The sequence below is a fragment of the Trachypithecus francoisi genome, unplaced genomic scaffold (assembly GCF_009764315.1).
Source record: "Trachypithecus francoisi isolate TF-2019V2 unplaced genomic scaffold, Tfra_2.0 Lachesis_group17, whole genome shotgun sequence".
Classification (NCBI taxonomy): Eukaryota; Metazoa; Chordata; class Mammalia; order Primates; family Cercopithecidae; genus Trachypithecus; species Trachypithecus francoisi.
The window spans coordinates 79,570,888-79,584,988 of record NW_022681462.1 but is presented as its reverse complement, the minus strand read 5'-3'; positions in this window follow the sequence as shown (position 1 = coordinate 79,584,988).

Here is a 14,101-nt window from a genome sequence, read left to right as displayed (position 1 = left end):
CTTGTGCTTCTTTACTTTAGGTTCCATGAGATGTTACATTTTCAGCAAAAATGTTAATGATGTAATGTGTTTCCTTTCTGTTTTATATCAGGTAATTCCTAGAGATGTAAGGCCTTGGTCAAGAAAACAGCTGTCTAGGAGCTAGGATTTCAGGCCCCACTTGGGCCTCTGAAGAGGCTAGCCTGGAGAAGAGGTTTTTTTTTCTCAGCATCAACCCTTCCATCAGCTCCCAGTTTGCACAGGGTTTGCCCCTGTCATCTGGTCGCTGGAAATCATGGAAGAGTTGGAAGTACTGTTGGAGCATTCCATCTCCTTCTGGCTTTCTAAATAACTTTTGCATCTTTTTAGTCCTAATCCTTCCCTTTAAAACTAGCTAACAGAAGCTCTGTACTGTGCTAAGTAATTTACAAGCATCTTATTTAACATTCCCTATGAAGTGGTTACCATCATTTTTGTACTTTGTAGAGAAAGAAACAGGCTTAGATACGAAATGGTAGAGCTAGGACTTGAACTCAGGTTCTCTCACTCCAAAAACCACTCTACTGATGTACCTACTATGGATCTTCGGATAGCATTTTTCTCAAAACTGGGCTATCGGAAGCATGATGGGCGTGGCCAAGGGAGGATGACACAAGCTAGTGTGCTGCAATGGAGAGCCACTAGTTCTGCTCCCAGAAAGTCAAGGATTATGGAGTGTGATGGTTGCTGCCTAGGGTGGAGAGTGGGCATGTATATTGATTAGTACCTACCATACTAAGAAATTCCCTTCTTTTTAGAAGTGAACAGTCTCAAATTGGCAAAATACAGAAGGACAAAGGTGTAAAAGGACTGAGCAGAATCTGAAGTTTTCCTGTGAGCATGGAGGAGGGGCAGGGAGAATGAAGAAGAAAATACAACTGAGAAAATAAGTTTAGTTTTTGGTAAGGTGAGATGTCTTTGACATTCATGAAGGTGTTAGGTAACACAACTGTTCCTGCCTAGCAGGAAGAACATTTGCCTGGTGATGGTCTGTCAGACTAAACTGCCTTTCCTACAGAGAAGGCAGGAAACTAACATTTGAGCATGAAGACTTTCAGACTATTTCCCTTGGATTATTTCACTTCATCCTCAGAAGAAGATGTTCCTCCCTTTATTTTACAGATAGGGCAGTGGGGCTCAGAGGGCTGGAGTAGTTTGCCCAACATCACTCAACTAGTAATGGCAAAGCTCAGATTTGAGTTTGTCTTCTAACTCCAATCTCAGGGCTCTAATTTAGATTGCAGTTCATCATTTATTATAAAACCCTGGCAATGCTCAATTGCCTGTTTCAGTGTGAGGAAGAGTGCGCCTGTTTCACAGCAAGGTGAAATCAGGAAACGTGCAAGGTCACTAGCCTCCCCAACCCTGCCTGCCTTCTTGTCTCTCAACTCCAGCTTTGTCCACCTCTGACTAGAAAACTCCTTCTCAAACTTTAAAATCCACCTCAAGTGCCTCCTCTCTTTGAAACTTTAGATCCACTACCTTCTGGCTCCAGGTAGAATAGCTATTCTTTTACATGTTCTTTCAGACCCATATGCATATGTGCATTAGTAATAAAACACTTTTAATATGCCTGTCTCCTCAACTAGGATGTGAACTGCTCAAAGACAGGGACTATGTCCTATTCCTTGTGGTCCAGCCAGGCCCAGCTAGGGAGGTTAGGCAAGAGTTGTAGGGTCTAAGGCTGTCAGTGCAGTCTACCTTGGCTCTGAACTTCACCAGTGCAATCAGGTAAACCTTGGTCTCTTCCTTCTCCTAGCCAGATGTCCAACTGACTCACACCTTTTCCTAGAGGCCATAAACATGTCCCTGCTCAGATGCTAGTGCTGAGTTCCACTCTGCTACGTGGCTTTGCTGGTGTCCCCTTGCCTATCTCCATGTGGTCTCCATATGTCTCCTATATCCCTGGTCTACCCTGCTGTGTCCCTAACCATACAGACTGGACTTGGCTTGACTTTGCCACTGCTCTGGTGACATCTCTCCTCTCCTTCTCATCACACTCTGTCCCTGCCACATCACTCCAGGGAAAAGCAGACTGGAATCCTCTCCCAACCACTGGTGCATTAGGCCCTAAGACAGGCATGATAATGACCCTTAAAGACATCATGCCCTAATCCCTGGAACCTATAAATGTACCTAACAAGAAAAAGAGGCCTTTGCAGATGTGATTCAATTAAGGATACTAAGGCCAGGTATGGAGGCTGAGGCAGGTGGATCGCTTGAGCTCAAGAGTTTGAGACTAGCCTGGGCAATGTGGCAAAACCCTGTCTCTACAAAAAAAGAAAAATAAAAAAATGTGCTGGGTGTGGTGGTGTACACCTATAGTCCCAGCTACTCAGGAGGTTGAGGTGAGATGGACTGCGTGAGCTTGGGAAGTCGAGGCTGCAGTGAACTGTGTTCTCGCCACTGCACTCCAGCCTGGGCGACACAGTGAGACCCTGTCTCCAAAAAATTAATTAATTGATTAAGGATTCTGAGATGGAGAGATTATCCTGGATTATCCAGGTGGGCCCTAAATGAAATCACAAGTGTCTTATAAGTTAGAGAATGAAGAGCATTTTATACACACACACACACACACACACACAGAGAGAGAGAGAGAGAGAGAAAGGGGTGGGGAAAGAGAGAGAGAGAGAGAAAGGGGTGGGGAGAGGGAGGGAGGGAGGGAGAGAGAGAGAGAGAGAGAGAGAGAGAGAGAGAGAGCCATGTGAAGCCACAGGCAAAGACTGGATGCAGCCATGAGCCAAGGAATGCCAGTAGCCACCAGGAACCGCAAAAGGCAAGGAGGAGTCTCTCCCCCAGAGACTCTGTGGGGGGTGCGGCCCTGCTACCACCTTGCTTTTGACCCAGTGATACTGATTTTGAACCTCTGGCCTGAAGAACTGTGGGAAAATAAATCTCTGTAGTTTTGAGCCACCCAGTTTGTGCTAATTTGTTACACCAGCCAGAGGAAGCTAATACAGGCCCCAAAGGGATTGACCTTGCTCTCCTTGTTTTTTTTTTTTTTTTTAACCCCACTAGTTTTACAACTGGCTCAACTGCCTCACTCCTCTGGCTTCTTACAGCTCCTTTCTCTAAGGACTTGGACCAGTGACCACTTATTGAGCACCTACTACACGCCAGGTACTGAGGCTTCACATGGGCTACATCACTAATCCATGCACTAACCCTGTGAGATGGGTATTGAGGCCAAAAGAGGTCAGGTGACTTGCCCATGATCACACAGCTAGAAAATGCCACAGCTGGGATCTAAAAGCAAGTCTAACTCCAAAGCTTATGGCTGTGATCCTGCTGCCTCACTACTCAAGTAGGGGCCATCTCTAGTTGACTGACTGCCAGTTCTCATGTGTTTTTCTCCAAAAGCCTATTGGCATCTCATACAAATAATAAGTGCTATTATATGGCAGGCATTGTGCTCAGGACTTTACATACATTATTTTATTTTTCTCATCAGTGCAACTCCATGAGGTAAGAGCTATTACCATCCCTTTTTACTGACAAGGAAATTACTGCTAAGTGGTAGACCAGGCACCAGGCCCTGGGTTTCTGGGGTCCTGGACCAGTATCATTTCCTCTGATCTGCTCAGCCTCTCATTTGCACCGGTGTCCTGGGCTGTAATTTGACTTGGACTTGGTTCAGACTTCTGAAAGGCCTCTGTGTTGTCCAAAGTTTGGAGGACTTCCATCAAGTTTATGTGTGGAGCTTGCTTGTTAGTTTCTAGAGGGTTCAAAACACCCACAGCACTGCATAAATATTCCACTGCCCAGACATTCACAAACACCCTACCCACATCTTTAAAAGTCTCTCTATCTAGTCCTATCTGTAGTCTCCTCCTCTCCTCATTAGAAGCCTTGAGATAGTTACATTGCAAAATTAACATATTAAAACAAATTTGCAAAATATAAATTATTGTAATGCATTATGACAATGACAATATAAAAATTGGGAAAGAAGAAAAATGTTAAGGATTTCATCAAAATATGTGTCCTAAGTAAAGTCTTTTATAAAAATGCATTTCAATGGAGGTGGATAGAGGGAAGAATGCCAGGGAAGACAGAAAGAATGAGGCAGAAAGCAAGATTCTCTATATTTATAAACCCTGAATACCTAAATGGGTTTATTTAGAATCAGTGGTCATTTGCATGCCTTCATATGAAATGTTGAAAAACTTAATTGAAACAGCAATTCATACAGCACAGCCAACAGACAACAAGCTGCCTTTGGAAGTGAATGAGGACTCCCTGAATTTCCTGGATCATCTTGGTTCTTTTTAGACTTTGCAAAGGAAGAAGAACCCAACAAAAGGGAAAAAGAACTCTCCATGATTGTCGACAGCTGTATAACAATGAAAAGCAACCAGGACCTGGCCAGGTGCGATGGCTCACACCTGTATACTCAACGCTTTGGGAGGCCAAGGTGGGTGGATTGTTTGAGCTCCGGAGTTCAAGAAAAGACTGAACCACATGGTGAAACCCTATCTCTACCAAAAATAAACATTAGCCAGGCGTCTCAGCTACTAAGGAGGCTGAGGTGGGAGGGTCTCTTGAGCCTAAGAGTTGGAGGTTGTAGTGAGCCGAGATTGCACCATTGTACTCCAACCTGGGAGACAGAGTGAGACCCTGTCTCAAAATAAAGAAAGGAGAAAACAGGACCAGTAACAGAGAAATCTGGATATCAGTCCTACTTCTTCTCTTATATGCTGTGTGATCTTGGACAAGGCACTTCCCATCTCTGAGCTTCAGTTTTTTCCATCTGTAGGTAATCTCTATGGTACCTTCAAATTCTACAAGAATATTTGTAACTAAAATAGCATCAGAGCTATGCTTCTCATTTTTGCTTTTGCTTTTCTTCTCACAGTCACATAATCAACTAAGAGAGCGAGGCAAGGAGTTGTGGTTGCTGCTGAACACACACATTTATCCAGAGGGCAAATGTAGACTTTGGTTTAAATTCTTCTGATGAAACTGTGTCTCACACCCAAATCCCAAGTTCAATGGACTGTTCTTGAGATGCCAGCCGTGGCGGCCTTGCTAGGGAGGAGGTCCACGATGGCCTCTGTCTGAGTCTGTTTCATTGCAACACTCCCAGAAAGGCAGCCCTGTCATTAAGCTCACAAAGTAAACACTGTCCTCAGCAAAAGCCGGAGTTAGCAGTCACCTAAAGGCAAGTGTGTTCCTTTAAGGGCAGAGCTTTCAGCATTCATTGCTCCACCGGTGCTGGCCTTAAAACTTGAAATCAAACGCAGGGCTCCCGAGGCGCTGGCCTTTCATCCAAAACCACCAAAGCCTGTGGGCAGGATTCAGAATTATGTTTCACCAGCTGGTCAAGGCCACAGTTTGTGTGGGGAGAGAAACAGACACAGGGAACAAAGAGATGGAGGTGGGAAGGTAGTAAGAAAAGGGACTTTCTGCTGTTATTGCACAGAGCTAAGGGTGGTATTAACATAATCAGAATATTTCACCCAGAAGTTCAGAATGTAGATGTATTAATAAGCATTTCTTGCCCTAAACATTTATCGTAGGCATGTTAAGTTTTTACCATGTCATTTTTGTTCTTTCTTTCTTTTTTTTTTTTTTTGAGACAGGGTCTTGCTCTGTCACCCGGGCTGGAGTGCAATGAATGGCACAATCGCAGCTCACTGCAAACTTCGCCTCCCAGGTTCAAGCGATTCTCCTGCCTCAGCCTCCTGAGTAACTGGGATTACAGGCATGCACCACCACACTTGGCTAATTTTTGTTTTGTTTTGTTTTTTTTAGTAGAGACAGGGGTTTCACCATGTTGGCCAGTCTGGTCTCAAACTCCTGACCTCAGATGATCCGCCCTCCTCAGGCTCCCAAAGTGCTGGGATTACAGGCATGAGCCACTGGGCCCTGCCTGTTTTTGTTAATTAATATGCTTCTTCCTCATTATATTAAAGCTGCATCTTGTGTGCATGTCCTGAACCCCCACCCAGCTGGCAAATTCTTCAAAGGCAGGGAAAGTTCCCATTGTTTAGTTTCCAAGCCCAACAAAGTGATTGGTGCTGAACTGAGTTGAGACAGGCAGACTGCCTTCACCAGGGAGTCAAGAGCAGCACCTTGGTGCACGCCCAAAGCCCTTCTCCAGGGGTATCCAGTCTATCCCGTTATTTTTGTGGCCCACAAAGCAGTACCTCCTCCCCCAGGTCTGAGAAGACTGAGGAGGGTGTTACTAGGTTTCTACGTGGCCCAGACTAGTTGATACCCCACCTGGGACTTGCTGAATAATGATAATAATAATAGCTAACATTTATTGAGCACTTACTATGTGCAGACTCTGCTAAATACTTTACCTTGCAATGCAATCCTCATGCCAGCCCTCTGAGATACCACTTTTATCATCCCCACTTTACAAATGAAAAAACTGAGACTCAAAATACACAGCTAGGAGATGGTAGACCTGAGATTCTGGTCAGGGCTGACTGACTTGAATCCTGTGTTTGAACTCCTAGCATACGCTGCTTCCCAAACTAGTTTGTAAATTCTTTCGAGAGCAGAGATTCTATCTTTTTCTTTTCTGTACTCACATAGCCTAGAGGAATCCTAAGCAACAGTGGACTCTTAGCATCTACCTGTTTCCTGACTGACTGATGAGCGATCCCTGCCCATGGCAGTCAGAGATAAGAGTGACACGAGGTTATAGAGGGATCTGGCAAAGAAAGTTTGGAGAGCTGCTTATAGCCAGGTCGATTTAGGGTGAGGGAGTGTAGGCACAGAGGCCACTCTCAGCAGTACTCAGAAGCTTCCAGAGCATCCTGAGCAGGAAGGTGTCCTTCCCTTCTCAAGGAGGACTCTCTAAGGAATAAGGAGGCATCCAGACATAGCAAGGGCACAGGAGTGGCTATGGAGCCAAACCTCATTCAATGTCTCTGTCTTGGTGATCACTAAGAAGCCAGTGTTGCTCTTTGCAACAAGCTGCTCATCTGTTGCCCTGATTGACTTCCAGTTTAGAAAAATGCACAGTCTAACTGTTCCTACACTACGACTGCTCTGCACGACTTTTTCCCTCTTCCTATATTGAACGTGTGAAGGGTTGCAGCCCTTTGTTTTCTAATGGCTTATGTTTTGATGTTTTACATGTAAATCAATTATTTGGAACTGATAACACATTTCCCATAGGAAATCATGTTACTTAAAGAGGTTAGGATCTCAGGTTATGTCCTAATAGTCTTATTTTACCAATTGTTTATTCATTTATTTTTTAAATTTTCTTATTTTTGGAGATAGAGTCTTGCTATATTGCCTCCTACCTCAGTCTCCCAAGTGCTGGCATTACAGACGTGAGCCACTGTGCCCAGCCTTTACCCATTATTAATAGCAGTGAGCCTGATGTACATATCACCTCCAAATAATCATGTTCATAACAGGAAAAAATATATTAGGTTGGTGCAAAGGTAATTGCGATTTTTGCCATTACGAAACCGTAATTACTTTTGCACCAACCTAATACATTCCTAATTCTAACTCAACACCCCAGGACAGGGTTTCCCCTACCTGAGGAAATAGAGATTCCTGGGGATGAAGTTAGCAGCACTCTGCTACCTCATAACTTTCTAACTGGGTTTGGAGGTGAGATCAGAACTTGAGGATATAAGATCATGCCAGCCTTAGCAAGGAAGTCATGTGTGCAGAAACAACAGGTTTGCAACACAATCATTGCAGCAATGATCCAGATACACACTGATATTTGTTGATTCAGGATGACACATATGAGGGTATGAGTCACACTCCTGACCTCCTCAAGACATCTTAAAAGTTCAAAGGGAGGCCGAGGCGGGCGGATCACGAGGTCAGGAGATTGAGACTATGCTCGCTAACACGGCGGAACCCCGTCTCTACTAAAAATACAAAAAATTAGCTGGGTGTGGTGGCGGGCGCCTGTAGACCCATCTACTCAGGAGGCTGAGGCAGAAGAATGGCGTGAACCCGGGAGGCGGAGCTTGCAGTGAGCCAAGATCACACCACGGCACTCTAGCCTGGGCGACAGAGTGAGACTCCATCTCAAAAATAAATAAATAAATAAATAAATAAATAAATAAATAAATAAATGTCAAAGGGATTTCCACCATACTCAGCTTGTTAAATCTCTGAAGTGGAAAGATCAATACTTCTCTAGCCCAACTCCATCCCAAGACCTCCTTCCTATGCCTACTACTCTGTGCTGAGAGACAGGGAGTTGCAGAAGGAACTCCTTCAAGAAGCTTCTTATTCATTTAAAAAAAAAATCATTATGATAGCTACTTCTTTTTTTTAGTACTAACTTGAGGCCAAAGGCTTTGTATGTTTTAATTGATTAAATTCTCGTAAAAACCCTATGTTTAGATTTAGCTCCACTTAGAACATAAGGAAACTGAGGTTGAGCATGACTAAGTAACTTGCCTTACCTCACACAGCTAATACACGGAAAAATCAGGATTCAAAACCCAGTCTGTTGGGTGGGCACAGTGGCTCATACCTGTAATCCCAGCACTTTGCGGGGGCCGAGGCAGGCAGATCACTTGAGGTCAGGAGTTCAAGACCAGCATGGCCAACATGGTGAAACCCCATCTCCACTAAAACATGCAAAAATTAGCCAGGTGGGGTGGTGCGTGACTGTAGTCCCAGCTACTTGAGAGGCTGAGGTGGGAGAATTGCTTGAACCCGGGAGCCAGAGGCTGCAGTGAGCTGAGATGGCGCCACTGTACTCCAGCATGGGCAACAGAGCAAAACTCCATCTCAAAAAAAAAAAAAAAAAAAAAAAAAAACCACCAAACAAACAAACAAAAAACCCAGTCTGTGACATCACACTGTACCCCATAAATATGTATAATTATGTGTCAACTAAAAACAAAATTTTAAAAATAAAAATTAAAAATAAGTATCATTTTTAAAAACCCAGTCTGTTTGCAACCCCAGAGTCCAGGCTATTAACTGCTATGGTATACTTGTTTTTCCAGAGGTATGGGGGAAACATTAAAAGATTACAAAACATACTCACTGTTAAGTATGTCGAACTTACCTATTTTTATTTAAATAATAGTCTTGAAATTGATACAGTATATACTGGATCATCAGGCAGTGCAACTATAACTAAGTCCTGTCACACAATTTAAAGGCTCCCTTTTCTGTTGATTTCTAGCCAAGAGGAGGCCAAATACTATGATGGCTCACTGAAAGAATGAGGGTTTTAGGCCGGCACAGTGGCTCATGCCTATAATCTCAGCGCTTTGGGAGGCCAAGGCAGGAGGAGCACCTGAGGTCAGGAGTTCAAGACCAGCCTGGCCAACATGGTGAAACTCCATCTTTACTAAAAATACAAAAATTAGCTAGGTGTGTTGGCAAGCACCTGTAATCCCAGCTACTCGGGAGGCTAAGGCAGGAGAATTGCTTGAAACAACCGGGAGGTGGAGGTTGCAGTAAGCCAAGATCATACCATTGCATTCCAGCCTAGGTGACAGGAATGAAACTCCATCTCAAAAAAAAAAAAGAATGAGGGTTTTACAGTAAGCTGAACAGAGGCAAGTCATGGGAACTTCCTCATGAAGGCATGTCACACACAGCAGTACAGGCATGCTGAGCACAGGAAGACCTTCCCTTAGGTGCCGTCCTCACACTGGGAGCAGAAATATTACACAGATCTCATTATCCTGTAACCAGCATTGCACGCCATGTTGACTCATCATTTTGAGAATGAGTTACTTGGTTGTTAAACTGCCTCAGTCTCTAGTGAGAATTGTTAAAAAGTAAAATTTTTTCCCGGGTCTCTCCTTAGCTATTTTTCTTTCTTTCTCTTTTCTCTCTCTCTCTCTTTTTTTTTTTTTTAGTAGAGACAGGGTTTCACCACGTTGGCCACACTGGTCTCGAACTCTCGGCCTCAAGCAATGCGCCGCCTCAGCCTCCCAAAGTGCTGGGACTACAGTGTTTTTCTTTCTTGATGATGCAATACTTAGTCATAAATATCTTCTGAACTATTCTCATTGTCCTAATTAAAAGAAGAAACTTTTAAGAAACCAGAAGATAGAAGCCGCTAGACCAATCCTCCCATACCAATAGAACATCAAAGTCGTTTATGAAAAAGGAAGAATCACAAAGTTTCAGTTTGTTACAACATTAGAAAGAGTAGGAGAGAAAGAAGCATAGAAAAAGCAGTACAAATAGGAAGCACAAAATAAGGTTATAGAAATGAATTCAAATTTCAGTAATCGTAATAAATGTAAGTGGATCAAACTGGCCTTTCAAAGTACAAAAAGAGTTAGAGTTTTAAATATTAGAAATCCAGATATATACTTTTTATAAGAGGCTTGCTAAACTGTAAGGATCCAGGATGACAGAAAGTATAAGTATGTAACAAATAGAGGCTGAGCACAGTGGCTCACATCTGTAATCCCAGTGCTTTGTGGTGCTGGGAGTTGAAGACCAGTCCTGGCAACATAGTAAGACCCATCTCTAAACAACAAAAAATACAAAAATTAGCCAGGCGTGGTGGTATGTGTCTATGGTCCCAGCTACTGGGGAGGCTGAGATGGTAGACTTGCCTGAGCCCAGAAGTTTGGGGCTTCAATGAACTGTGATTGCACCACTGCACTCCAGCCTGGGTGACAGAGCAAGACCCTGTCTCAAAAAAGTAATAATAATAATACATTTTTTAAATTAGCTGGTCACAGTGGCATGCACCTGTAGTCCCAGCTCCTTGGGAGCCTGAGGCAAAAGGAGTGCCTAAGCCCAAGGAGTTCAAGGCTTCTGTGAGCCAAATGCCACTGCACTCCAGCCTGGGTAACAGAGCAAGACTCTGTCTCTAAAAGAAATTAAAAATAAAAGTAAAAATAAAATATATCTGGCAAATATACACGCCTTCAAAAAAGCTGATGTAGTTGTTATTAATATGAGACAAATGAGTTTAAGACAAAAAGCATTTATTTATTTTTTGTTTTGAGATGGAGTCTCACTCTGTCGCCCAGGCTGGAGTGCAGTGGCACAATCTCGGCTCACTGCAAGCTCCGCCTCCCAGGTTCAAGCTATTCTCCTGCCTCAGCCTCCCAAGTAGCTGGGACTACAGGTGCCTGCCACCACACCCGGTTAATTTTTATTTTTATTTTTATTTTTAGTAGAGACATGGTTTCACAGTGCTAGCCAGGATGGTCTCAATCTCCTGACCTCATGATCTGCCCGTCTCAGCCTCCCAAAGTGCTGGGATTACAGGCATGAGCCAGCACGTTTGGCTGACAAAAAGCATTTTTAGGGATGAAATGAGTCACTAAATTTGATGAAAATTTCATTGGAGAGCTATAACAACTCTAAAATTATATGTCCTTAATAACATATACTCAAAGTATGTAATCTAAAAATTGATAAAACTTTGTTTCAAATTGAAAACATACACGGTGATGAGGATAAAAAATTGAGGAAGGAAAGATAAAATAAACATATGTTGAGGGCTTACTATTTGCCAAGACTGTGCCAAATGCTAGGGAAACAAGAATGTGCAGACATAGTTTCTCCCTCCATAATGGAAATAATGTATAATGTGATAAAGGTTCTAACAGTGGGATATACACTTTTTTTTTTTTTTTTTTTGAGACAGAGTCTTGCTCTGTCACCAGGCTGGAGTGCAGTGGCACAATCTCGGCATCTCGGCTCACTGCAACCTTTTCCTCCCAGGTTCAAGGATTCCCTTGCTTCAGCCTCCCGAGTTGCTGGGATTACAGGCACGTGCCACCGCGCCCGGCTAATTTTTTGTATATCTTAGTAGAGACGGGGTTTCACCATGTTGGTCAGGGTGGTCTTGATCTCCTGACCTCGTGATCCACCCGCCTTGGCTTCCCAAAGTGCCAGGATTACAGGAGTGAGCCACCGCGCCCGGCCCAAGAGATATACACTCTTATAATGAATGATGGAAGACAGGATGAAGTTACCATCTGAATCAGAAGAGGAGGAGGTAAAGGAAAACTCACACAGAAATATTTTGAAATGGTCTTAAAGGATGAGTAGGAATTCACCAGATAGACAAGGGGCAGAGGGGAGAGGACCAGGGAAAAGAGCGTGTCAAACAGAGGAAACAACACACACCACCAGCCAGAGAGGTAAGAAAGCATAGCATGTACAGTGGTCTAAAGCATTGGATAAGTACATCGAGGAAGAAAAAACATTTTTACTGGTAATGATTTCACATGCACGAAGCCTTAGTTTCAGCAACATTTACACACACCAGAAAGAAGAACTGGACAAGGTTCCTCTTCAGCATAAAAGTCACTAGAAAAATATTACTAATCACATGGGAGATGGGAGGAGTTTAGAAAGCTACCAGTTTAATTTTCCTTGGCAAATCCTGCAGTGCACATTTGCTAAGTTCCAGTGTAATGCACTCTGGTGATGTCATTTTAGCCTCGGATGATTGCACATCCCAAACAACCATGTGACTAATACCCTTTGGCTGTCACCAAAAGGTCTAAACAATACGAGCAGCAGTGCTCAGCCTCAGCGTGTTAGCAAGCTGCCTTAGTTCCTCACTTTCAAATTACAATCTGACTTGTTATATGTAACAAACAGGAGGTCAGAAAGGAGAAAGAAAAACAAGTGTGGAAACTATCCCATAGTTGTGCTATGACCTAACACACCCATTTGATTTCAGTTGGCAAGGGAAGCAGAAGATCCAGTTTGACACAAGAAATCAAGAACGGTTGCACAATAGGCTGAGTTGGGAACATCCTTTATATATTGTCAGTCTCTACCATGGCTGGTAATTCACTCAATTGTGAACAAAACATCTTACAGAGTAGCCAAAAAGTTTTAGAAAATAATGTATACTTTTTTTTTCTTTTTTTCCCCTTTCATACCTTGTCCGGCAGAATAATCTGCACTTTAGAAGGGACTGCTTTTCTTTCTCTCTTTTAGACAAAACTGTGCCCCTTGATTTTGGATCCCATTTGTGCTGATACTTTTAATTAAGCAATTTTCTCATGTGCAGTGGGAATTGATACCTATCTAACCAAGTTTTATTTTGTTGATGAAAACTGAAAGCGGAAGCTAGAAGAATGGGGGGATTGTCCTCTTTTCTATATATTTTTTTCTTTTTGATATCCTTTACTTCAAGTTAAGCCTGGTTTTTGCTTTAATCACAGCAGAAAGCATTTTCCAATTCAGGGAAAGGAGAGAACAGGCCATAAACCCTGTCCCCCGTTTGCTCTCCAACTACCCATTTCTGTCCTTTGTCCTGCCATGTCTTTTCCTTTCTTGTTTGCTTCTCCTTTCTTTGTTGATTTCTCAGTCCTTTTCTGGCCTCACTCAAAATGGCAGAAATTATGCAACCTAGTACTTTTTTTTACAGAAGCTCCTTTAGCGTCAAGGATTCATCAAGTGCCTGCCATGTGCCGGCACTGTTCTAGCTGTTCTAGAAGAATACTACCATGAATGAAACAGACAGAAACCCCGGCTGTCATTGGGCTTTGTCTGAGGGCCATTGGGGAAGGCCTCTCAAAGGAAGTGATAGCTGAGCTGGGATCTGAGTCATAAAGAGGAGTGAGCCCAGGGGACAACAGTTGCAAGAGTGTTCCAACGGGAGAGACCAGCCCAGCAAAAAGAAGCATCAGCCTGGTTCATTCCAGGGACAGGAAGGAATGGGGCATGGTGCCTTTAAGGGAAAAGCATCAGTTTGGATGAGGAGGGATGTAGGGTCGGGAATACAAAATAAGAGTAATTATGGCTGGACACAATAGCTCACGCCTGTAATCCCAGGACTTTGGGAGGCCAAGGTGGGTGGATCACTTGAGGTCAGGAGTTCAAGACCAGCCTGGCCAACGTGGCAAAACCCCGTCTCTACCAAAAATATAAAAATTAGCTAGGCCTGGTGGTACATGCCTGTAATCCCAGTTACTTGGGAGTCTGAGGCAGGAGGCAGAGTTTTCAGTAAACCGAGATCTTACCACTGCACTCCAGCCTGGGCAAAAGAGTGAAACTGTGTCTCAAAAAAAAAAAAAAAAAAAAGAGAGAGAGAGAGAAAGAAATTAGCTTAGGGTGAAAGACGTTTTGCCCACATCAAAGGTGGGAGTCCTCTAGATCCACCAGATGGAGGAAGGTTTAAGAGAACAAA